Below are 27,788 nucleotides of genomic sequence, written 5' to 3'. Positions count from 1 at the left end.
AGAGAAGACTCTAACTGACCTGGCTTGCAATAGGTCAGCGAGGAAGGGAAGGAAAGAAGCTCACAGAGCACTGATCAGAAGGGGAAACCTTACAGGACAGGATTCTACTATGGACAAGGTCTGTAAGGCCCAACCCCAATGTTACTTCCTGCATGAACGTCCTCTGCTTCTGGAAGGCATCATGTGATCATTAAAAGAGCTGCACGCATCCAGCACGAAGTGACAGCTATGAATTGCTCACATGCGTACCTTTCTGAGCCTCAGTTTCATCATCTGTGAGGTAGGTATAATAATGTCCATCTTTGTGAGAGAAATAAATTTCAAAGTGCCTAGCATGCAATAGGCATTCAACAAATTCCATCAGCCCAAAGTAATATCTCCCTTGAACATGTACACAACATAACACACCCTTATATCACTATAGCTTTGTCACCACTTGCTTCTGCATGTTTTATCTCCCCTGTTTGATCCACTCTTCCCTGAGGGCAAGGAGTGTCTCATTCCTCTTCTGAGCTATCTTAGCCCTTGTACATTATCCAGCACATTGGAGTCAAAGAATAAACATTTGGCAAAAGGGTAACTTCAACTGCATTCAATAAAATGATCTGGTTTTTATTTGTGGATTTTTACCACTTTAGAAAATGATTAGTTCTTCCTCAGCGTCAAGCAAAAGTGAGCTTTTTCCCAACTGTTTTATGGGGGAAAGCTTTTCCTTCCTCTCTCAAAATGTACCAAATACCTTTTGTGTAGCAAGTACTGTTGGACGTACTAAGGATTGAAAACTGAAGGAGACCATTTCTGCCCTTGAAGAGTTGAGTATTAACTCACTGGTGTAGTTATTTAATTTTCAGATGTATATTTCTATATACTTAACGCCACGTGTTCCTCATAAGCTGAAAAAATAAACATCTTTAAAGTTGGCTCCTTCCTTATTCTATGTTGCCTTCAAATCCACGCCCATGATGCAAGTGGAAACTGTTCATGTGTATTTGATTATGTGAAAATATGTATTTCCTTCTATTAATTACAGTGACTCTAAAATTTATAAACTATTTCCTTCTCCACCCCATTTGCCATATTCTCACAATATTAGTTACACATCCTTGCTTTAACATAGCACAGAAATATTGGAGATTATATTTATAAATATTATGTGGTATAAATATGCGGGTTCAGTCACATTAATTTTTAGGGTTTTATGTATTAAACTTATTTCTCAAAAGTTTAAGAAGATTTGTTCTCATGGACAATGCAGAGAACTCATTTTAAGTGAAGAATGGCAAAGTTAAGTCTTTCAGTCAAACTAAAAGAAACAGGTTATTCTGTTATAGCCAATTTCACTCTTTAAGGCTTAAATCATGTTTTCTTTGACTATTGCAATGGACTCACTGCAATTTAGCCAGTTCTGTGTAATTGGAGGCACTGGATGAGGTAAAGAACCTCGTCCACTCTGAACACCTCAAGCCAAATGACCCTCACTTCACTCACCAAGATGTAGATTCTGCTTGAAGCTGGGAACGCCAAGCCACGCTCTTTTTTGTTTCTCCTTTCTTACATCAGGACGGCCCTTTATCATTTGTGATAAACAGAACCATTCCAAACATCTGGTCTGGACATCACTGGCATCCCCTGGACCTGTTAACTGCAAAGGATCTCGCCTAGAAACATGTACCTAGAGCTGGAAGAAGCCATGGAGATTAAGAGATCCAGAGCCTTCACTTTGCAGATGAGGACAGAGCTCTGGTAAGATGAACATTGAAATGAATTGAGTGACCTGCCCGAATGTACATACAAATCAGTGAAGGAGCCTGGATGAAAGACCACATGACCTGTTTTAGGAAGAGGACTTACTACCCTCTAAGGGCCAGCCCTCTTTGGTTCACTATTACTCCCCACGCAAGACAAGATTCTGAAAGGAAGGGAAAATATCTCGGGGTCTTGGTCCCGCTCTTCTCTGAGGGTTTTCACGCAGCTCCACACCCAAGCAGGCCAGCTTTTCCAGGTAGTGACAGAGATTCACATTCTTTTCCAACATCAAAACACCTTCCTTCTCTAGTCTTCCCAGCCGCATTGGTCAAAGCAACCCTTCCTTCACTGTACATCATTGATTTCATCCTTGCGGGAGGGTTTGCCTGCTGTTAGCCCTGAGGAAGGAATCTGATGATAGCACCGGGACAAGATCAGGGTCAGGCCTTGGCAGCAGCTGTACACCTTCTGTAAAATGAATTTTAGCTGGGGGCTGCTCCAGAAGGTTTACGTAAAAGGCATTCAGAGGAGCCATTCTGGTTGAAAGGGGGTACTGTGGGGCTTTTCCTAGCAAAGCCGGTTTTTACATAGATTTTACAGGAAATTTACTTGGAGTGGCTTTGGGGACAGTGACTGAAGCCAAGCCACCCCTTGGACGCATCAACTGATTATAGTACTTTTCAAAACTGGTAGTACTTAGTCATAGGAGCTGATCCAAAATCTTATCTCACTTTTCTCACAAATTCCTGGCTTCCCAATCCCACTTGTGGTTGTCTTAACCTTTTCCTGAGGTAAAAAACAGTCAGCATAAGCCATGAGGACTGGCCTAAAACACTCTATATACTTTTTTTTTCTTTTTTTTTTTTTTTTGGCAGTACGCGGGCCTCTCACTGTTGTGGCCTCTCCCGTTGCGGAGCACAGGCTTTGGACGCGCAGGCTCAGCGGCCATGGCTCACGGGCCCAGCCGCTCCGCGGCATGTGGGATCTTCCCGGACTGGGGCACGAACCCGTGTCCCCCGCATCGTCAGGCGGACTCTCAACCACTGCGCCACCAGGGAAGCCCCATATTTAAGCTTTTACATAGTTTATAAGTTCCTGAAGACTCATGCACGTTTTTCCACATTTTATTAAATTGTATTATATATTTTAGATATCCGTAGTTGATAAACCAGCAATTTAAAATAGCCATTAAGCCCTCCCTGTAGCTCCATTGCCCAGCAGCACTCTGGAGAGTTTTGAAAAAACATCTCTCTCACCATAGTTTGTAAACTTGATTTGATGGATGCACAGCAATATCTCATCTGTTTGGCCTCCAGTCCAGATCTCAAGTTTGCACTTACAGCTTCTTGGCAGAAGAAAAGGGCTAGCACACGTCTAGCTTTAATGTCAGCTCCCCGCACCCCGAGCTGTCCCTCTGGCTCCCGTTCCCCTTTAATTCTTATATCCTTTCAAAGCCTTTCTCATCTCAGCTCTTAACCCTTCATTACCACTAGGACTCCACTGAGTCTCCTTTTCCGGTTATTTAACAGGTGGTGTGAAGAATTACAAGGGCTGAGGGTTCTCACTCCTCCACCTAGGGTAGCTAGTACCTGGATCATCTTCATCCCTTCACAGCCATCATGGTACACTGACCATCATCCTCTCATACACCAGGAACCAACTAGCCTTTCTCCAAAATTCGCTGACCTTCGAATTTTCAGAGCTTTATGATTTAGAAGCATTAGATCTGGAGTCAGACAGTTGGGTTCAAATCCTGACTTACAACATAGCTGCCATACGACCTTGGGCAAGTTAGCCTCTCCTAACATTTGTTCCTCACTTGTAACATGAGGATAATGAAAACTAATATTGATACCAAAGGGCTGTTCTGAGGATTGAATGAAATAATATATGTAAAGCACTTAAAATACAGTGTACAAGATAAGCCCTTAAACCTATTACTGTTACCATCCCCCCCCTTTTAGGAAACATATGACAGTTATAGATTCAGAAGATTCACAAATGGAAGAAACTGGAAAATCAACTAGCTCAGGGCTAAAAATATTCGAATACCTACAGAGCCCAGATAGGCAATATGATTGCTGTGGTGGAAGCAAATTTGAGGGCTGGAAGGACAGAAAGGAGGTGACCTAGCTAGAGGGACAGCACTTCTCAAGGTGAAGCACATTGCTGTCACGTGAGAGCAGGAGCCTAGTGTTACCAGATCTTCCAGTTTTTCACGAAAAGCCAGAAATCCAGATTTGTGTGTAATCCCAATGTGCAAATGTTGATAGATGTAGTTCAAATTTTTATAAAATGCGTTATTGTTTTAATTTAAAAAAACAATAAAGCATAGTAGCTTCTACTTTAGAGCCTCTAATCAAATTTCATTTGAAAACTGAGAAGACTGGATTAAGAGTTGGAGTGTCATATCAGAAGGCACACAACTGATAAATGACAAAACCCTGATGGAGCTCACATCTCTCACGCTGTCGTCCAGGGATCTTTAACAGCCTTTGATTCTTGACATAAAGGAGACACTTTTTATCCTCCTTATATCTATGTATAATCTGTCACTAGATGCTGTTATTCTGTACTTTCTGGTCCATTCTCACGGCCACCATGTGTCCTGGGCCCCCATTGTCTCATAATCTCACTAGAGGCTCATCTGATCTGATGTACCCTGTCTGTTTGCTAAAATCTAAATGACCTTTATATTTGATCACAGCCCTGCTCTAAGTCCTTCAAAAATTCTGCATCAGAGCCAAGTGCACTGGTCTTTCAGTCATGCAGTCTCAAACTGATTTCCTTTTGCTGACCTGCATCCTGGTTCCTCCATGAACAAGATGTGTCACCTTGGGTGAGTGAGTCACTCTACATCAGCATTCCTCAAAGTAAGATAAAAATCATGGGAGAGTATAATAATAGCACTCACCTCAGTGTTGCTAATGGATATTGAATAAGTTAACCCATGTAAAGTGCTTCATGTATAGCAAGCACTGTAAAATGCTGGCTTTTTATGAGTGTACCCGTGTTCTCTCTCCTACCCACTAGAGTCTAAGTGTCTTTAGAACAGAATCTAAGTCTAACTGGTATATGCTCTTCTCACCCAAATATTAAGCACATGTTATGTACTCATTAAATATTTGTTCACAAAAAGAGAAACTGAATACATAGGTAATTTAAGAATCTGTGTAATCAAATAAACATAAACATGAACCAGAAGTGGAGCAGAAATCAACAGTAGTGAGTGGACTCAAGGTCGCTTGGGTTCCAGGGACAGAAGCAGACAGACACTATAGGATTTTGTCTCCTTCCAGGTAAAGGCAATTTTAGAAGTTTCATGTAAGTGACGTGTTGGGGAGGCAACAACCAGAACCAGGTTTACTGCTTGAATAAGTGCCACGGATGGGGTCCCCTTATTTGTAAAAGGAGGCCTTAATATTTGTCCCTGTGCCTAAGATTACAACTTAGCTTGGACCAGAGACGTGAGAACCCAGTCACAGCCTCGTGGCTGGGAACTGAACAAGCCAGTGGCTATTCGTGTGGCTGGACCTTTGGTATCCTCAATAGCGCTGAACGGTAGGAGTCCCAAATCACCATTATTAAACATAGTTCTGGATCATGGGCACAGGGGAAGCCACTGGAGGTTTTATTTATTTATTTATTTATTTATTTATTTATTTTTGCGGTACGCGGGCCTCTCACCGTTGTGGCCTCTCCCGTTGCGGAGCACAGGCTCCGGACGCGCAGGCTCAGCGGCCATGGCTCACGGGCCCAACCGCTCTGCTGCACGTGGGATCTTCCCAGACCGGGGCACGAACCCGTGTCCCCTGCATCGGCAGGCGGACTCTCAACCACTGCGCCACCAGGGAACCCCACCACTGGAGGTTTTAAACAGCAGAATGCCATCCTCTGACCCATATTTGAAGATTTTTTTCCCTTTGTCTTTTGTTTTCAAAAGTTTAATTATGATGTGTCTTAGAGTGGATTTTTTTGCATTTATCCATTTGACTCATCTTGAATCTTTAAGTTCATATCTTTTGCCAACTTTGGGAAGTTTTTAACCATTATTTCTTCTGATACTTTTCAGTCCTGCTCTCTCTCTCCTCTCCTTCTGGGACACCAGTGATATAAATATTAGTTTTTTTGTTATTATCTCACAGGTCTCTGAGACTGTTCATTTATCTTTTCAGTCTATTTCCTCTCTGATGTACAGATTTGATAAGTTCTATTAATCTGTCCTCAGTTTACTGGTTTTTATCCTCTGCCATCTCCAGTCTACTATGGAGCCAATCTATAGGGTTTTATATTTCAGCTATTGTATTCTTCCATCTATAATTTCCATCTGGTTCTTTTTTTGTGACTTCTGTTTCTTTGCTGTTAATTTCTATTTTTCACTTGTTTCAAAAGAATTTGTTATCATTTGTTGAGACATTTTGTGACGGCTCTTTTAAAATCTGTGTCAGATCATCCCAACGTCGAATTCATGTTGGTGTTCACATCTGTTGATTTCCTATTCTCATTCAAGTTATGATTTGTTGTTATGACACGTGATTTTCATTTTCCATTGCATCCTGGACATTTTGGATATTATGCGTCTCCGGATCCTTTTTAATCTTCTTTTTTAGCAAAAAGTCTCCCTGTTGAGATGTAGCACAAGGGCTGAGTGGTTCCACATGCTTACCTTTCCTCTGGGCACTGCCGAAAACACCCCCAAAAAAGTAGCATGCCGACTCACACTGCTTTATTGTAGATGGGCTGGCGGGGAGTTCAGCTTCTCCTCAAACCTGTTGACACCTTCCTCTTGAAACTGGAGGACCAACTATTCTGTCTCATTGTATCTGAGTGGGTGGCATAAGCTCAGCTCCCTCCTAGGCTCTGCTGACCTCAGAGAAGGGGAAATCATGGTGCAAAGTCACATACTTTGTTGCTGCAGAATCTGGGCAGAAGCTCTGCTTCCCACTGAGCCTGCGGATACCTGGGTGGGGGATCATGAAGTACTGATCCATTCAGTCTCATTGCCAGATGGGAGTGGAGGCTCGGCTTGCCACTGGACCTCCCTGATGCTACCCTGGCAGGAGAATGGGAGCAATGTCTGCTTCCATTGGAAAGATCAGCTCCTCATTCAGCCCAGCCAACACCACCCAGGCAGGGGCATCAGAGCATCAACTGCTTCCACTGAGCCGGAGATGAAAGATCAGCTCCCACTCAGTCTCACCGACTTCACCCCAACAGGCAAGAGAAGCAGAGCACCACTATCTGCTTCCATGGGGTTGGGGACAGACGATGGATGGAAAATCAGCTTCCTGTTTGATTCCACTGAAAGCAAAGGAAGCCAGGCAGTTTTTCTGTTGGTGTTGGTTGGAGTAGGGCAGGTATTGCCAAAAAAGATTTTCTGTTGTTAAGCCATCCTTTTCCTGATCCTTTGGCTCTAGAAAAGGCTTTTTCTTGGAGCTTTTCTGTCTGTGCCTGTTGACAGTTCCAGTTTGGAGGAAACGACCTGTCTGGAACACGTGAGTGGCAATAGAGAATCTCAGGGACTCTTTGCCATGTCGTTCCTCAAGTCCCGAGGTCCCTAGGACATCTGCCTTCTTTCCACTTTTCAGAATCGTCCTATGCTTTATTGTTGTATTATCTCCAGGTTTTTTTTTTAGTTGTAAGGGGAGGGCCTGGAAAGAATGGGGCTACCGCATCTTGGCTGTGATCCGTGTTTTTAAATGAGTATTGTAACTAACAAGCAAAATGTAAAAGAGATTTTTGAGACAATTAGACAAATTTGAATATGGACTGAGAAGTAGATGATATTAAGGAATTATCTTTAATTTGGTGTGTTGTATTAATTAATGTTATGGCTACATAAGAAAATATCCCTATTCTTTATTCTTTAGAGATGTTTCTCAAGTAGAGGGGAAATTTTATGATGTCAAGAATTTCCTGTAAAATATACCTGCAAAAATAAATAAGTAAAAGGAAAAGATAGAGAGAGAGAGATAAGTGAGGGAGGTAGGGAAGAAGGAAGGAAATGGGGGAAGGAGAGAAGAAGGAAAGAAAGAAGGGGAGGAGGATGGAAGAAAGGGAAAAAAGGCATAGATTAAGTGAGTAAGCAAGATGCTGGTAATTGTTGATTCCGGCTGATGTGTTATATGAGGTCATTATACTATTTTTTTCCTACTTTGGGGTATGGCTAAAAATTTTATTTTAAAAATTTGTATAGGGCTTCCCGGGTGGTGCAGTGGTTGGGAGTCCGCCTGCCGATGCAGGGGACACGGGTTCGTGCCCCGGTCCGGGAAGATCCCACATGCCGCGGAGCGGCTGGGCCCGTGAGCCATGGCCGCTGAGACTGCGCGTCCGGAGCCTGTGCTCCGCAACGGGAGAGACCACAGCAGTGAGAGGCCCGCGTACCGCAAAAAAAAAAAAAAAAATTGTATATTTAAAGAATCACCCTGGCTATATTGAGGACAATAGATTGAAGGGGGAAATCTCAGAACTGAAGCTATGAGTTAGGGACAAATGTAGTCAATCAGATGAGAAATAATGGAGGATTTGACTAGGATGATGGCCACTGAGATGGAAAGAAGACAGAAAGAGTAAGCAGAAGATGTGAGAATTTGTGGCAATGGCTTCGAAAAGATATTAGAGGGAAGGTAAGTATCAAGTATGACAAGCAGGTATGGCTTGACCTACCTATGCTGGAAAAAATGGGAGAAGGTGTAGGGGAAAATAAAAATTTGGTTTTGAATATGCAAAATAGTCAAGTAGGGGTGTATAGGTAGCACGTGATATAAAATCTGAAGCTTAGGAGCGAGGTCTATGTTGAAAGTGGTAGAGCATTGGAAGTTGTTATAGAGATGATATACGAAAGCATGGGGATGGTTGAGAGAGTTGATGGTAAAGAGAAAAGGGGCTCAACACGGAGGCCTAAGGAATATTAGCATCTACAGGTCAGGTGGAAGTGACTTTTAAAAGTGACCATGCAACAGGAGTCCCTAGCACCCAGATCTTGGTTTCTAAATACCATTCATTCAATCATTCTTTAGTTAGTTGGTTGATTAGATGTAATTAGTTAAGTTAATAAGTAGGTGGGCCCTTAATCCAATATGACCGGTGTCCTTATAAAAAGAGAAGAGATGAGCTGCATGGAAAGACAAATCATGGTTTAAATAATCCAGTTTTATTTTTGTCTTGTGCCCTGGAAAAATCTGACATGTGGAGTTCTTTTTCTTTTTAATTCAAAAGCTATGTCTTTTATTTTATTTTTATTGAAGTGTAGTTGATTTGCAGTACTTTCTTGGCTTCAGGTGTACAACATAGTGATTCAATATTTTTGTAGACTATACTCCATTCAGGGTTATTGTAGAATGTTGGCTGTATTCTCTGTGCTGTGCAATATATCCTTGTGGCTTCTTTATTTTATACATAGTAGTTTTTTAAAAACAAAGAAGAGACACAGACATCCAGAAAGCACGCCATGTGACAGAGGCAGAGGCTGGAGTTATGCAGCTGAAAGCCCAGTAACACCAAGGATTGCTGGCAACGACCAGAAGCTAGGAAGAGTCAAGGAAGGATGTTCCCTTAGAGCCTTCAGAAAGAACATGGCCCTACTTACACCTTAATTTCAGACTTTCAGTCTCCAGGGCTATAAGACTACAAATTTCTGTTGTTTTAAGACAGCCACTTTGTGGTAATTTGTTATGGCCTCCCTAGGAAACTAATACACCATTCATTCAAACACATATAAAGGAACAAACAAACAAACACATATAAAGGAACAAACAAACAAACAAAAAGTTCTCTCTCTTCCTCCTTACTTTCCTGAAATTTTAGTCTTAAGGCTCTAGGGATCATTACTGTTCCCCCTACCAACCACAGGGTCTATAGAAGCCCAAGTGAGGAAGACATCCTTGCATGGGGGGAAATTGGGACAGGGTGACAGAGCCTGATGAAGGTGAGCAGGGCTGGGGAGTCAGCCACCTGGGCACAGAGGATATCCATACAGCAGTAACCCTGCAGGGATGTCAGAGCTGGGGTAAGGAGAGCAAACATGCATAGGAGCAACATCTAGGTAAATTGATTAAGTAAATCTATCAAGGAAAACAAGGGCCAAGTTCCTCACTCAGTGAGGGGAATTACAGCAAAGGAAAAAACACAACTAGAATTAACTCCGTGTTGAACTGGAATCAGTATGAACTTATGGTTTTGAATAAATATAGATAGATATAGAAATAAATACTGATGTAAGTGTGTGTGTGTGTGTGTGTGTGTGTACGTACATATATACGTACATCTAGTCCGTAGCTCAGTTTTCTGAGAGGGCAACAAGAGCACCTTGCCCAGATCTTGGTTTCTAAATACCATTCTCTACTTAAAGGATTCAGGAACTCCTTGGGAAAAGTGACTGATTCCAGAGCTGGAACTGGGAAAGTATCAGTATAAGATGATCAATACCAAAAGAAAACAAAAGCAAAAACAAAAATTAAAAAAATGGGACTTAATTAAAAGCTTGTGCACAGCAGAGGAAACCATAAACAAAATGAAATGACAACCTACAGAATGGGAAAAAAATATTTGCAGATGATGCAACTGACAAGGGCTTAATCTCCAAAATATACAGACAGATTACACAGCTTACATAGCTCAATATCAAAACAACAAACAACCTAATCAAAAAATGGGCAGATCTAAATAGGCATTTCTCCAAAGATATACAGATGGCCAAAAGGCACATGAAAAGATGCTCAACAGCGCTAATTATTAGAGAAATACAAATCAAAACTACAATGAGGTATCATCTCATACCAGTCAGAATGACCATCATCAAAAAATCTACAAATAATGAATGCTGGAGAGGGTGTGGAGAAAAGGGAACCCTCCTGTACAGTTGGTGGGAATGTAAATTGGTACAGGCACTATGCAGAACAGTATGAAGGTTTCTTAAAAAACTACAAATAGAACTACCATATGATGCAGCAATCCCACTCCTGGGCATATGTCTGGAGAAAACCATAATTCGAAAAGACACATGCACCCCAATGTTCATTGCAGCACTATTTACAATAGCCAAGACATGGAAGCAACCTAAATGTCCATTGACAGATGAATGGATAAAGAAAATGTGGTACATATATACAATGGAATATTACTCAGCCATTAAAAAGAATGAAATAATGCCATTTGCAGCAACATGAATGGACCTAGAGATGATCATACTAAGTGAAGTAAATCAGAGAAAGACAAATATCATTAATATCACATATGTGGAATCTAAAAAGATGATACAAAGTAACTTATTTACAAAAGAGAAACAGACTCACTGACATAGAAAACAAACTTATGGTTATCAAAGGGCAAAGGTGGTGGGGAAGGATAAATTAGGAATTTGGGAGTGACATATACACACTATATAAAATAGATAGGGACATCCCTGGTGGCACAGTGGTTGAGAACCCGCCTGCCAATGCAGGGGACACGGGTTCGAGCCCTGGTCTGGGAAGATCCCACATGCCATGGAGCAACTAAGGCCGTGCGCCACAACTGCTAAGCCCGCGCGCCACAACTGCTAAGCCTGCGCACCACAACTACTGAAGCCCGCGCGCCTAGAGCCCATGCTGTGCAACAAGAGAAGCCACCACAGTGAGAAGCCTGCGCACCACAACAAAGAGTAGCCCCTGCTCGCTGCAACTAGAAAAAGCCCGCGCGCAACAATGAAGACCCAATGCAGCCAAAAATAAATAAATAATTAAACTTATTAAAAAATCATAAATAAAATAGATAAACAACAAGGACCTGCTGCATAGCACAACGAACGATACTCAATATTCTGTAATAACCTACATGGGAAAAGAATCTGAAAAAGAATATGTGTATAGCCGAATCACTTTGCTGTACACCCCAAACTACCACATTGTAAATCAACTATACTTCAATAAAAAATAAATAAATTATTTTAAAACCTCAAAAGACAATGGAAATGTCAGAAGGACACAGAAGTCAACTTGCAGGAGCTCCTGTTGACCAAACTGGGGAACTTGGAGCAAAATAAATACTGTTATTAATGGATCCTTGAATAAAATTAATTCAGTTGAATAAAATCAAAACCTAAAGAGATATAAGTAAATGAATAAACTGGAAGTTTGATGAAAAACAGAGTATTTGTATAGATTAAAAGAACTCCAAACAAAGCACGTATAAATTACCAAGTGAAAAGAGTAACTTTACGGTGGAAGAACCTGGCAGACACCACTTTAATCAAACGATGAAAGTGAAAATCAATGATAATGGGGCAAACTGAAATCATGTGTCACCTGATAGGTGAACACAGCATCACTTCTGCGTTACTCCTGCTGATGATGTACAACCTGAATCTAATTGTGAGGAAACATCAGACAAACCCAAATTAAGGACCATTCTACAAAATAACCAGCAAATAGTTTTCAAAAGTTATCAAGGTCACGAACGTGAAAAACTGCTCCAGAGTGAAGGAGACTACAGAGAAATAACTAAATGCAACACATTATGCCGAAATTAATCTTTGTGCTATAAAGGACTTTAATGGGACAAAGCGCAAAACTTGAATGAGGTCTGAGGTTTAGTAACATATCAATGTTAATTTTCTGATTTTGATTGTACTGTGGTTATGTAGGAGAAATCTTTATTTGTAGGAAATACATATTAAAATATTCACAGGAGACAGGGCATTATATGTGTAACTGTCTCCTAAGTGGTCCAGAAAAAAAAAGGTACTTGCAACTTTTCTTAAAGTTTGTCACTGTTTGAAAAATTGTTTTAAATCTTCTGTATGCAAGGCACATTTTGAGATACGGTACAAAATACCAAGTTCTAGAAGATACAAGACCTGTATACATGGAAGTTACAACCAAGTAAAGAAATTAAGACAGGTGCACATATATTCCTGGCAAAATTAAATCAAACCAAGAGTCAAATTTGACTGAAAATTCCTCTACCCTGGCAGCACTCTTGCCATACCATATATCACAACATGTGTTAAGTAAGGTAATACCCCTTTCAAAAATGATTGCCCTAACTCGGTCCAACTTACTTGCAATACTGGATCTGTGAAGAATTCTTTATGCCTAAATCCAATCCCCTGGTAATAGACTAGTGTGGAATTGAAGATATCAGTTTCACCAACAGCCCAAATTTATAAAGGAATTTTTAAGTGAAGAAAAAGAGAGCTCCAGAGAACAGAAAATAAAGAGCTTCTTGTTTCACATTCACTATATCTATTCCCTAGAAGCATTTATTTTCCAGAGTAGCAATCATCCCCCACAGAAAGCTAATTTCTAAGATAGAAGAGGCACTCAGAATACATTTGCTTCAGTATTTTTCTGGTCTCCTAATAAAGCAACAGGACAGCATGATCACTAGGGGGCACAGCTGGGCTGTTCTCAGGCATGTACATATAAGGGAATTTATCCAATTTTATATCTAAAAGTTTATACCATCACTTCACCATTGAAACACAATAGATAAGTGAGTTCATTTCCAGGTAGGTGTCTTGCCTGATACAGATGATTTAGTGGCAGGAAAAAAAAAATGCTATCAAAAAATTAAAGCACTCTCCCATTTCTGGATTCCAGTGTCATTTCAGTTTTCCTGGTTCTCATATCTATTATGTTGTAGCATTTAAAATAGGACAGTATGTCTACCCACTTTTGATTTCTATTTCATTGTTAAGCAACCCCTTTGCTTTTCACAACTTCTAGTCAGCACCATAGACACCATTTCCTTGCTGACATTTTCCCATTTATTTTACATTCAACTTTTTACTGACAATCTCGAAGAAGTTTTTAAAAAGACATTCTTGGTAACTCAGAGTGATCATTTCTATGTCGCTCTCACTCCTGAGTTTTGAAATCTTAGTACCTAATATTCTGTAGAAGTGTCTCTTTTCAACTAGATGCTCCTATTTTTTTTTTAATTAATTAATTTATTTATTTATTTCTGGCTGTGTTGGGTCTTCATTGCTGCGCACAGGCTTTCTCTAGTTGTGGTGAGCAGGGGCTACTCTTCGTTGCGGTGCACGGGCTTCTCATTGCTGTGGTTTCTCTTTGTTGCGGAGCATGGGCTCTTGGCGTCCGGGCTTCAGTAGTTGTGACTCGCGGGCTCTAGAGCACAGGCTCAGTACTTGTGGTGCACGGGCTTAGCTGCTCTGCGGCGTGTGAGATCTTCCTAGACCAGGGCTTGAACCTGGCTCCCCTGTATTGCCAGGCGGATTCTTAACCACTGCGCCACCAGGGACATCCTCACCTAGATGCTCCTATTAATCAAGCAGTTGGAAACAAGAGTTTGCTCCACAGTCACTACCAGGCTCAGCAGCCTGTGGTGTGTGGTGTGTGGTGTGTGGTGTGTGGGAAGTGGGCCTTGACAGGCCCACTGTCAAGGTACCCGACCCCTTTCCACCCCCATATCCTATATCCCCACACTCCTGGGCACATCTTTCCCTGGTCCTTCTCAAAAATAATCCAGCCAAAAGCATCTGTGGAGCATCTGAGCAATGCAAGGAGAGGTAGAAAAATGTAAAGAATCACACACACGTAAGGACCTTATAATCCAGTTAGAAAGACAAAGCAAAAGCTAGGGGAAATGTCAATACCATAAGGCTATTTAATGAGTAATTAATTATTTAATAGCCAGATATTCTAAATTCTCCAGAACAGCATCAATTTAAAATATTCTGACTCATTGTCACTTTATGTATTAAAATAGATCTTAACATAGTGTTTAGCAGTAACATCATTGAGGCATCTGAAAACCTGGACTAGAGTATGATTTTTGCCACCTACAGGGTGACTGTAGGAACTCTTCATTGCTCTGAACTTCAGATTCCTCATGTGTAAAATGGGAAGCATAGTGCCTATCTTTTAGAATTAATATGAGGATTACATTTTCTGAGACCACATACGGCAGACGTCTAGCTGTAATGGGCAATTATATCATCATCACGTTTGAAAGTGTATGTTCAAAATTTTTCATTTGAGAATCCTGTCACCATAGCATATATCAGGTACTGGGCTAGGCACTGGCTAAAGATGACACAGTAGCCACTGTCCTCAAGGACCTCGCCATCTAATGTTAATAGTAACATAAGTATTATAAATATGTAATAAGTATATTTCTATTATAAATACATGTAAGTATAAATAAATAAAAATACATATAGAGGAGGCTGCCCCCAAAGTTTTGACCAATAAGAGTGCATGATCAATGAAGTCTAGAGACCATTGACAGATTTAACAACTAATTACAGTATCATGTTAAAAGATTCTGCAGGGGTGTGAGTGACGTGTAATGGGAGCCCCAAGATGTATGATAAATCTTGACAGGCTTAAGTGTAATTGGGAATTCAGTCAGGAAAATACGGGAAGACAATTTCAGGCAGAGGTAATGAGCGTGGGCTTTAGGTAAGACACAGCTGTGTTGAAATACCAACTCCACCACTTTCTAGCTGTATGACCTCAGTTTTCTCCTGTGTGTATATGGAAATACCACCTCCCACCCCAGGGTCGCCTAAGGACCAACTTTTGGTTAATTAAATGAGATAATATTCATTAGTTTGATGCAGTTTCGTTGCCCTAGGTCTCTTCTTTCCTCCTTATCTCAGAAGGATACTCCTGACCAGATCTCTGCACGTACTAGATGGGCGAAGCACATACGGATTTCTGGAGTTCTCAATTCTTTTGTTGTTGCTGCTCAAACATTTGTCTGTGATTCATGCCTGGATTTTTAACCTCTTCTGACCACTCACTTTATGTGGGTTTCTGAGACCCTCTGTCTTTCTCTGTACTGTTACTAACTATAGTGGACATTTTTTTGTGCACCCACATTTTTTCTCCCCACTACTGGTAGCAGCACCCTGGTTTCCTTTGACAACCCACCTATTTCTCATTCAGTCCATATGGTTCTGGGGATCCTGGCCAGTCACAGCAACTTAACCCCTGGTTGCAGCAGTTGGGTCCAAGATGGAACGCAATGTGAGTCCATGAGAGCCAGGCCCAAGACTTACTGGAACTTGGCAAGAGAGACGTTCTCTTTCTTCCAGACTTAGAGATTCAGTTGCCAGAGGCCACCATTAAAGAAATCCTGGCTAGAGGGGAGCCAGTGTAGTAAAGTATAACCAAAAGGTAGAAAAGAACAGTTTTCTGAGGACTTTGTTGAGCACCTGGACCTAACAGTACTGAAGCCAGTAGGTTTACTGCTGCATCTTTCCATACATAAACCAATAAATTATTTTTTCCAAAAATCCTGGTTTTGATTTTCTGTCACCTGTAACTGAGTCTTAACACTGCTGAAGTTTGACAGCCAATCTAGTCTTCCGTCTCCTTCTTTTAGTATTGGCTGACTCCCTAAAACAAATTTTCAGCTTTACTGCCATCATTGACAATTGAATTTAAGTACAGGATAAACCCACCTGTTCTCTTAGAACTGGTACATTTATAATCATCGTGGCAATTTGCCTTGTGTTTATGGACTACTTCCACGCTCTGAAGCAGGGAATCTACCCACCTCCCTACTGTTTTTAAAGGGCACTGCCTTTAACCACCTTCGCTCACAATCTCAGTGCTACTGCTACTACCAATAATAATAACAGGAAGAGGAAGGAGAAGGGGGAGGGAGCGGAGGAGAAAGAAGAAGTAGAATAGCAAAAATAATAGCTACCATTTACTGAGCATCTACTGAGTGTAAGGCACGACACCATTGGTGGGTTGTGTTTGGTGGGCTGTAACCATCATTAAAAAAAAATAAAATGGAATAGAATAAAGTAGATAAGAATGGAATGGAATGGAATTGTATAGAAAAGAAAATACTGGAATGCATCCGAAGTAGTAAGAATAAGTATTGTTTTGAAAATTTTTCTTTCCATTAATACTGTGTCTGTGTGTGCATATGATTACTGATTTGCAATATAAAGCACATTTTTAAGAGTGGTTGTGATGAAAAAAGTAACTTGTCCAAAGTCACATAGATAGTAATAACAGAGCCGCTCTACATCCAGGCATGTGGCTTCCAGCTGACTGTCTCAACAGTATCCCATTTATAGAGAAGGAAATGAAGTTAGGAGGAGTTAAGTAATATGGGGAAAATGATAATAACCACTACATAGAATTGTAAAGATTGGGCTTCCCTGGTGGCGCAGTGGTTGAGGGTCCGCCTGCCGATGCAGGGGACGCGGGTTCGTGCCCCAGTCCGGGAGGGTCCCACATGCCGCGGAGCGGCTGGGCCCGTGAGCCATGGCCGCTGAGCCTGCGCGTCCAGAGCCTGTGCTCTGCAACGGGAGAGGCCACAACAGTGAGAGGCCCGCGTACAGCAAAAAAAAAAAAAAAAAAAAAAAAAAACGAGAAAAAAAGAATTGTAAAGATTAAATCGGATAATACAACTGCCTGGTGTATAGTAGAGTATAATAAAAGTTAATTAATCTTGAACCATTTTGGAAGTTGTTTTTTCATGCAACATAATATTATGAACAGATTTTCATTTCTTTAAATACTCTTTTGCAGCAGCATTTTAAATGGCTGCAATACATTCCTTTGTTTGTATTTGTAATGATTTCTTTGCTTACCCAATCTTACACTGTGAGACGTTTGGGTTGTTTCCATCTTTTTGCAACTCATAACAGCAATTAAATGCTTACAACACAATCTCCATATATAAATATTTCCTTAGGATTAATTCTGAGAAGGGGAATGGCTGAGTCAAAGGGCATACTCACTGTAAACTTCAAAAAGTTTAAACCAATTTATACTTTCCCTCAGCAATTGCTCTAAGTCTGGCATCTGTTAAAAAGTGTTATTTGTCAGGAGTTTTCTATTAACTTAAAAACCCATTTGTAGGACAAGTTACTGCTGTCATGGTAAGACCAACCAAGTTGGCTTTGTGCAAAAACTCATCAAAGCATTCCCTACCTCATCTCCACCTCTCCTCACCCCCATCTCTCTCCTGTCCTTGACACCGCTTTATGTCTTTCCTTAGAGTATTCTGTTTCCTCATAAATAACCAATCTTGCCATCGCTGGATACACTCTCCTGGACCTCAACCAAGCCTATCTCCTGAATGCACAGGAACTGAGCAGGTTCCTATTCTATTTCCCAAACATAATCATACTGGGCTGCAACAGTATTGGTTGTGTAATTGCTTTAGTGGTCTCTGATAGCTATTATTTATAAAGATCCAATATTCTTGCCCATCCTCATTTTCCTAGTGAAGGCTTCCATCTCAGTACCTCATCTTTCTCCCTGGCAGGGTCGGAAACAGGATGCAATCTGGACCCTATAAAACAGTAGCATATTCTTCTGGACACAGAAATTGGTCCAAGGGCCAGACACAAAACACAAGAATCAGAGCCTTCCTCTGAGAGTGACATACAAATTTTGAGAGAAGGAACTTCTCTCCACTTGGTTACTAAATTTGATTATGTAAGCCTGGTGCTGCTGGCAGCCATCTTCCCAGCTGCATAGAGGAAGCTTTCGGCTCCAGAAGAGAAAGAAGCCAGTGCACCAAGAGAAGCAGAGAGGACCAGGTGACGTCACTGAACCCTTGCATCCAGCAGTGCCACCAATGGACTTCTAAGTTGAAAAACAGAAGTTTTTGGCTAAGGCAAGTGTACTTTGGCTTTTTGTCTCTAGTAGCTAAGAGTCTTGATTGATACAGTTGTAAAATGAGTGGTATTAACATATTATTTTGAGTTCAGAGGGGGGAGGTGTATTATATGGTAATAGGGTGGGAATTAGGTCAAGTTTTAAAAGTATGTAAATAATAATAGTTGTAAGAGAATTATCAATGCAAAATGCCTCTAAGCAAGTTGTTTGTTTTTAAAGGTAACATAATGAACTTAAATAAAGCAGGTAGAGTGCAGAGACTGGTTATGGTCTCCTTTCTACCTCTAGACAGCTACATAGCCCTGGCCAGTTGTATCACCTGTTTAGAGCTTCATTTCCTCATCTGAAAATAAGTGGACTGAACTGGTTAGGCTCCAGGGTCTCTTCTAGCTCTAAAATCTGTAAACCTCATCCAGTAAAGTCTCCGTGGCCGATCTGTGCCTCGGAAATGTTGTTTGCTGGTTGGCTCAGGCCTGGGTTACTATTGATGTGGGCAAGGGGGATGGTGTATCAGAAGTGGAGAAAAAAAAAAATCAATCTCCCCCAATGGGTTATAGGGAAGAAACTTCGTGTTCTGTTACAAGTTAATCGCTAAAGGGATGTTGCCTCTAAGCTTAAATTATACACAATGGCCCATCTCTGGGAACCCTGCCTCCCAGGTAATGAGTGTTAAGCTAAAACACCTTTGTTTAGCTCACAGGAAACATTCTGACCAGGCCCACCTGTGCAGGAAGGAAGAAATGAACACATCCCCTCTAAAGTCTGGCTGGAACCAGGACTCTACCCCCTCCCCTGTTAGTATAAAAAAGTCTGAATTCTAACTTGGGGAAGATGGTTCTTTGGGACACGAGTCCCCCATCTGTTCGGTCTGCTGGCTTTCCGAATAAAGTTGCTATTCCTTGCCCCAGCAACTCTTCTCTCGACTGATTAGCCTCTCAGGAACTGTGAGGGACAATGAAGCTGTTCAGCATTTCACAAAATTAATCCAGGCTCTTAGTGATTAGACCTCGAGATGTACCGCCACCCTCTCTAAATAAACCTGGCCTCCTCTGAAACAACTCTTACTGCAGAGGTCACAAACTGGTAGGCCACAGATGGGTTTTGTAAGGACCACACATTGTTGGTCCACAGAATATTTTTAAAACTTCAAACTGTTGCCAAGGTTTAAAAAAGTGGGAGATTTTGCATTAAAAAAAAAAAATCTGGGTTTCTGGCTTCTCTTGAATCAAAAGCTCTCTCTGGCGGTGCTGAGCCCACATTCCCACGTGCCAACAATAGACTGAAGCTGAGTAGCAGCTGCTCCTTTTAGACAAGGCGTGCATTTTCCAGGCTCCCACAGGTCTCCCTGGGCTATTTTGTACAGGTGAATTACCTTTTGGCCTCTGTGGACTCATTAGTCTCTGATCAGTCTTAAGGTCTGGATATGAACTTTCCCACCCACTGGATGGGAACAATAGAGCGTCCCCAGTACTGACCCTGGACTCCAGATGGCAGAAATGCTGTAAGTTGTGGCTAAGAAGTAACAACTTAATCAAGAGCTACTTCCCACAGGCTCTATCTGCAGTCAACTGAATACCCAATCTAGAACGTAGAACTACAGAAAATGGAAAATTCTTCTTTCCCCTTTATTATTATTATGGGCTAAAAGTTTTAATAAGACAAAGTTTTTTTTTTCTCTTAATTGGCAAATTCTAATCCTGGACTCTTTAAGTAGGAGTAGAAAAAAATCAATAGTCAAATAAAAGGATCAAAAGTACAAAGGGAAGGGATTAATCTGAGGAATCATAAATTTATATATATATATATAAAAAAATTTTATTGAAGTATAGTTGATTTACCATGTGTATTAATTTCTGCTATACAGCAAAGTGGTTCATTTATATATATTCTTTTTCATATTCTTTTCCATTATGCTTTATCACAGGATATTGAATATATTTCAAACAATATAAGTGATATGATATTGATGCTAATAAATAAATACATCCAAAAATGATTTTTTAAAAATTTAAGACCACTATTAAATATGTATTTATTAAATATCTACCCTGTGCCAGGCATCTAGGCAAATATACTATGATAAAAATTGGATATGCTCTTCCAAACTCCATTAATGAGTGTTTATGTGTCAAAAGACTCAACATAAAAATAAACAAAATAAAATTTGTGGGAAATTATAGTAACAAATTGAAAACAATCACAGAGGCATTAATCTCTCTGTCAGTTCTCTATAGACCAAGTTAACAAATATAATAAACATTATTTAATTAAACCTTAATTAGTATATGTATTGAGCTTTTTGCCACATAGACAGTATATATTCTTTTCAAAAATCCATGGAGCATTCACCAAATGTTGTAAAGGAAACCTTAATAAATCTCAAATAGTATAACTAGTAAGGGCACATTCTTTGACTGCAGTATAATACAAGTAAATATTTGTAAAGCAAAAAAATACATAAGTAAATAAGAAATGAAAGTCCACCTATAAACTAAAAGTAGAGTGTATATCTATAACTATTGAGTCATAGAAGGTGAAAGAATTAATAATGTTATTGAGCCTGGAGCTTGCCTAATGTGCAGCAAAGCCAATCTAATGACAGCTGGTCACGGTATAGAAAAGTACAGTGTTTATTGCAGGTCACCAAGCAAGGAGAATGTGCAGCTAGTGCTTAAAAGACCTGAACTCCCTGACGGCTTTCCGGGAAGGGTTTCTTAAAGGCAGTGTGAGGGAGGGGGCTGTGGGGAATGTGATCAACTTGTGCTCAGTTCTCAGATTAGTTGGCATCAAGGTGAAGTTTAGAGCATCGTCAATCTTCTAGTTTCAACTGGTCTGGGGTCTACAGGCTTGCAGTCAGCAGTGTTCATCTGGTGAGGGTCTGCTTCCTATAAAAACAATTTAGGAATGTGGGCCAGACCTTTATAGCTTTCAGAGACCTGGGAGTGCAGAGACTCTGCTATGTGGCTGATTTATAATCTAAATTGTTACCAGTTTTCCAGCCCAACAGTTATTCTTTGTTTCTACATCTTCACATTTCCTGATCATTACCTCTCTGAGCCAGCCCTTTGCAACTCAGGGGAGGCCTGGAAGACCAAAGCAAAAGCCTTTTACTTCAAAAACAGGGTCACAGGGGCTTGTATACGGTTTCAATAACAGACTAATTAGAAAACAGTAGTAACATATAAATATGACAACACAAAATTTAAATTTATGAGACGTGTACTTGGGACAAAATGCATCTCTTTCAATGCTTTTATTATTCAGTAAGAATTAATGAAAACACGTGTGCTAGTTACCCATTGATTGCCTCTTATCTCCAAATTCACCCTTTTAGACAGCTCAGTGAAAATGGACCTGGGCCCTTTAAATATATTTTCTTTGCTAGCTGACACTGAAGTTGTATGAGTATAGAGTGCTGCAGAAGCACTGCAGAAGGAAAGGGGCTTGCTTCCTTGTTCTGTGGCACTTGTGAGGCGGGCTCCTGCACTGTAAGTGGGTGGCTTACCTCCTGCAGAGGCCTCAGGTTCTGTAGTGCATGGCAGCCAGCAGCACCCAGAGATCAGCAGCTACCCCCGCCCCCCACTGCCATGCACCCTCCCTTGTAGGTTTTGTAGAGGAGCTCTTCTGCCTGCTGCAGAGCTGGTAGCTTCTCCAGGGCTGGCTCCTGCAGTACTCTCAGCTTCTCCATCCAGAGCTCTGCTCCTGGTGTGTGCAACTGACCGCAGCACCCCATGGCCAGAAGCCTGCCCTAGCACCCACCTTGGGCAGTTTCCTCAGCTACGTGCCTCCATTAAGACACCTCCCTATGAATCGCTTTCCTTGGCACCCTCAAGGGCAGATTTTTAGCAAACTCCAAGAGGACAGATTTCTAGCAAGTTTCACCGGCACAGCAATACAATGACTTTTCTGCTACCCGGTGAGCCAGGGCAGCAACCCCTTCAACAAGATCTGCATCTCAGCGCCATCCCACGCCCTGGGGGCTCCATCTCAGCCCCACGGGTAGTGGCTGCGCCTTACGTTTGCTGTTTCTGTAATCTTTAGAGCGCTCTTTACTTCTTACTGGACAATGCAGAATTACTTTAATCCTTTGTTGTGGTTAATAATTCTTCATACTTAACTTTCCCTGTGTAAATTATATGGTTTCTCTCTCCTGATTGAATCCAGGCTGATACAATGTGTGAGCAAACTATTCAAGAAATTAGAAAAAGAACAAAACCAATAAACAAAAGAAAAACACAGACATTATTAAAGATAAAAGCAGAAATTAACAAATTAGAAAAGGTCAGTACGATTGATAAATAAACTTGAGAAGCATTTGGAAAACAATGCCAAATTTAAACAGACAAGCTTGTATGGCAATGTTAAGTAAATAATAATGCAAAAAGTACAGAATGTTAATAATGAGACAGAAAATATAACTGATCTTAGAAACAGAGGCAGTTAAGACAATTAAGGAAAAAGCGAATCTAGGAAAATACAGAAACAAAGACTGACTCAAGAAAAGCTATAAAATCCAAGTAGTTGAGTAATACTGAAAGGAATATAAAAAACTATCCTCCAAGGGGTGGGTTAGGGAGGATGGGAGGGAGGGAGACGCAAGAGGGAAGAGATATGGGAACATATGTATATGTATAACTGATTCACTTTGTTATAAAGCAGAAACTAACACACCATTGTAAAGCAATTATACCCCAATAAAGATGTAAAAAAAAAAAAAAAAACTACCCTCCAAAAAGTGTGGTTCAAGCAGTTTCATCATTAACTTTTCCAGCTTTTGAAAAACAGGCAAGTCTTCTGCTATTGAAACTCAGAGGATAGGGAAAGAAGGAGACTCCTATTCATTTTAAGACTTCTCTAGGTCTCATAGTAAAGTTCAGACATTTATTTATTAATTTATAGTAAAATTAAGAGTTACTATAAATAAAGCAACTGATTCAGTGATTTATAGAACTTAAGTGGAAAGAAGGGAAAGAAACGATATTTGCTGAGGTCCCTATGACTAGTGCCAAAACACCCACTATAAGATATGCCCTCTGGCCATAACTGCCCAGAAGAAAACGTGGGTAATTTTTAAAATAATCATAGAATGGGATAGACCTTTTAAATTATGACATAAAAGAAAATACTGAAACCTTTTATTTGGATCAGTAAAGCAATGAGTACATAGACAGTGAAAAGACAACAAACTGGAAAAATATTATAAAATATATAATCAGCAAAGGACTATTTTTCTAGATATGCAAGTAGCTCATGTTCAATAAGGAAAGGATTAACCAGCCAACATTAAAATGCAAAAAGAATATAAACAATTAGCTCACATACACACACACATATATTGTATAAATGTATACACACGTTAGACCTTTGGCCAGGAAAAACCTCCTCTTTTTGCTTATTCAAATTCTATTTATCATGCCATCAAGAAAGTTTTCCAGTTTTCCCAGACAACTCCTATAGCATCCCTAACTTGATACTCAATATTAATGTCCCCTCTGTTCATCTGGAAATGCTAGGAATTTCTTTGAACAAATAATATATGTATATGAAATAGTTATTATTACCTAAAGTGAAACCAGTGTTTTCTCAGAGTGAGGTCAAAGGATGACCTGCATTAAACTCACCTGAGTACTTTATAAAATACAGATTCATGGGCACTGACCCAGACAACAAAATGAAAATCCTCTGGAGACCAGAAGACCATGGTGGCCAAGGCAGGAGCTGACCTTGAGTGTTTTGAAAGTTCTTCTCAGGTGATTCATATGTGCACTAGCCTTTGAGAATTCTGCCCCTGTGAATCAGTAATAAAATGTCTGTCTTTATTTTGTATAGCGTTTACAGAGTCTTTCCCACAAGCATTTTCTAATTCCATATTTACATTTGATCTGGGGATTGTCCCAGCTGGTGTTATTAGCGCCACTTAAAGATAAGGAAATAAAGTTCAGAGAGATTTAGGGACTTCCTCAGAGACTCAGCTAGAAAATGGTGGAGCTCAGATTTTGATTATCTTTTCACAAGTACAAACTCCATCTCCACCCCTTCATAGAAACCCCCTAAAATTCACAGTGCTTCATGTTTGTAGAGCAAACTCAGGGTGATTCTTCAGAACAAACTGATGACAACAGGCATAAGTGGCAGTAGTGAAGGATGAGAGCACCTCTGGAACTCATGGGTCTAGGAGGAAGGAGCCGATGTCACAGATGACAGAGAGGTGCGTGATCACACAGTAGTTAGGAGAAGAAGGCAGGGCCAGGAACACACCACTACAGCAGGAGACAGCAACAGGAGTTAAGGAAATAGTCAGAGAAGATGAGAGAGCCAACTTATAAAGAAGGGAGGTATGTCTGAAACACAACCTGAGTTGAGCACAAATTCATATGTGTTTCAAGAACAACTGGGCCTAAGACCTTCAGCGGCAGAGGCAGCAGCAGTCATAAGAACAGCAACAATGACCCCAGGCCACAGACAACTGACTCAGAGCTACTGCCGCTGTGGATTCCTTAGTCTGAGGTTTCTGCAGCCTGTGTTTACCAAGGTGCTTGAGAATCCCCATCTCAGCAAAACTCACTCTCTCAACCCACAGCCAGGCCTGAGAGCCCCAGGGCACAGACCCCAGTAGAGGCTCTGGCAGCCTCAGCGCCAGACTTGCCCTCTGATCTCTATGTCAGGGACTTCATGTCACTGTCAGAAGGTTTTCCTGGCTTCACAGTCTACCCTTTACCCACAAACCCCTTTAGTGACGTTATATGAACCTCTCCTCCCCTCACCGAGCCCCCATGACCCTTCAGCCCTCGGGTGGAGCTGGCTGTCTACATGGAACTATTCTAGCCCTGGGGCATTTCTGAATTGCTAGAGGAGTCTGTCTGCTGAAGCCACCTGCTGATCCCCTAGGGAAATCATAATAAAACTTTATGATGACTACATGTCGGTGAGCTTTATCCATATTGTTGCCTGAAGATGCCCTTTGTTCATTTTCACCGCTGTGTAGAAGTCCGTGGTAGGACTCTGCCATATTTTCAGATCCATCTTCTGCCGGCAGATCATTGGGTAGTTTTCAATTTTGGCCCGTTTCGATTTTGCTGTGTTAATGAATTTCTCTTGCATACCTAGGGGTGGAATTGCTGTATATTCAGCTTTGGAAGATAATATCGTGGAGTTATCTACACAGAGTTAAGCAATTTCCACACTCACAGACCATATATGAGCATTCCGGTTGCTCAGGATACTCGTTGCCGTTTAGTATTGTGAGACTTCAACATTTTTGTCCATCTGTTGACTGTGTGGTTTTAATTTTCTTTTCTCTCATGATTAAATGAGAGTACTTTTCATATGATTTTGGCCATTAGGAGTTCCTCTAATATGAGATGTGTGTTCAAGTATTTTGCCAGTTTTTCTAATTGATTGGAACGAGTTCTTTACATATTTTAGGTACTAGTCCTTTGCCAGTTACTATCTGTTACAAACATTTTCTTGCCTTCTGTTGCTTGTCTTTTCATTCTCTATGATATCATTCAATTAACTTTTTTAAAAACATACTTATGATGACACTTTTACTCCTTAAGAAGTAAATGATATGTTCTTTTATTTTAAGCGACTAGAATAACTGATAATTGGGAGGAAAGAGATTGGAGGAAATTGACATTCTGTACCATATTTTTCTGTGATGCTTGAATTTTTATATTGATCATGTATTGCTTCATTCAACAACTGTTTATTGAGCACGTGATATGTGCCATGAACGGCTCTAGGTCCTAGGGATCCATTACTGAACAAAAGAGACAGACACCTGGCCTGACAGAACTTACAAGGTGGGATTCAGTATTGCTTTTATTTTTTAAAAAAAGATATAAAAGACTGATTTAGTTTCCATCAAATTTTCATTTTGAACTTTACATACCTATATGTAAAAACAACATGGCACCGAACTCAGAGTAAACATTTAAAAAGATAAGCAAACCTTTCTGTCAAGGGTTAATTTGTCATTGATTTCAGGAGCAAATTTTCCAGAAAGTATGCTGAAATGTCAGACCCCAGGCCTCTTTAACAGAGACAGTATATAAAGGCATTTATTTTAAAACACCTTATTGTCATGAGTCATCTTAAACCAAAGATGCAAGTTGAAACATGAGTCAGATTCTGGACTGAATTTATCATAGTCATCACATTTAAATTTTTATTTTGAGTCAGTAATATATACACATAGGAAAATAAAATCAGTGAGTATGCAAGGAATGGGAGCAAATATACCTCCATTCAAAACCCCGCCCAACCACTGCCATACTCCAGTCCTCTCCCCGCAGGTAGCCACAGTTATCAGTTTCTTTCTTTTTTTTAATTAAAGTATAGTTGATTTATAATCTTGTGTTAATTTCTAGTGTACAGCAAAATGATTCAGTATATATATACATTATATATATATATTCTTTTTCAGATTCTTTTCCATTATAGTTTGTTACAAGATATTGAATACAGTTCCATGTGCTACACAGTAGGACGTTGTTGGTTATCTATTTTATATATAGTACTGTGTATCTGTTAATCCCAAACTCCTAATTTATCCCTCCACCCCTTTCCCCTTTGGTAACCATAAGTTTGTTTCCTACGTCCATCAGTGAGTCTGTTTCTGTTTTGTAAATAAGTTCATTTGTATCACTTTTTTTAGATTCCACATATAAGTGATATCATATGATATTTGTCTTTCTCTGACTTACTTCACTTAGTATGATAATCTCCAGGTCCAGCCATGTTGCTGCAAATGGTATTATTTCATTCTTTTTATGGCTGAGTAAAATATTCCATTGTATAAACATACCACATCTTCTTTAGCCATTCATCTGTCCACGATACTTAGGTTGCTTCCATGTCTTGGCTATTGTAAATAGTGCTGCTATGAACAATGGGGTGCATGTATCTTTTTGAATTAGAGTTTTCTCTAATGTATGCTCAGGAGTGGGATTGCTGCATCATATGGTAGTTCTATTTTTAGTGGTTTTTTTTGTTTTTTTTTTTTCGGTACGCGGGCCTCTCACTGCTGTGGCCTCTCCCGTTGCGGAGCACAGGCTCCGGACGCACAGGCTCAGCGGCCATGGCTCATGGGCCCAGCCACTCTGCAGCATGTAGGATCTTCCCGGACCGGGGCACGAACCCGTGTCCCCTGCATTGGCAGGCGGACTCTCAACCACTGTGCCACCAGGGAAGCCCTATTTTTAGTTTTTTAAGGAACCTCCCTACTATTCTCCATAGTGACTCCACTGATTTACATTCCCACCAACACTGTAGGAGGGTTCCCTTCTCTCCACACCCCATTTAGCAGTTTCTCATGTGTCCTTCAGGAGATGTTCAATAATGTGCAAACACATAGGAAATACAAATGCATTCTGTTTTAACTATTTTGTGCCACTGGGTTAACAAGCAGAGGCTGCAGATTTCTGGGGTGGGGATGGGGGCTGT

At 40.6% G+C, this 27,788-nt stretch overlaps 1 pseudogene; it reads left to right on the top strand.

Annotated features, from left to right (window-relative positions):
- Nucleotides 1-18,334, top strand: part of LOC115846146 (14-3-3 protein eta-like) — a 213,472-nt pseudogene extending 195,138 nt beyond the window's left edge.
- Nucleotides 18,335-27,788: the final 9,454 nt, after the last annotated feature.

The sequence above is a fragment of the Globicephala melas genome, chromosome 4, assembly GCF_963455315.2.
Source record: "Globicephala melas chromosome 4, mGloMel1.2, whole genome shotgun sequence".
NCBI lineage: Eukaryota > Metazoa > Chordata > Mammalia > Artiodactyla > Delphinidae > Globicephala > Globicephala melas.
Note: the sequence above shows the minus strand (reverse complement) of the source record. Positions and strands in the feature narration are given on the sequence as shown.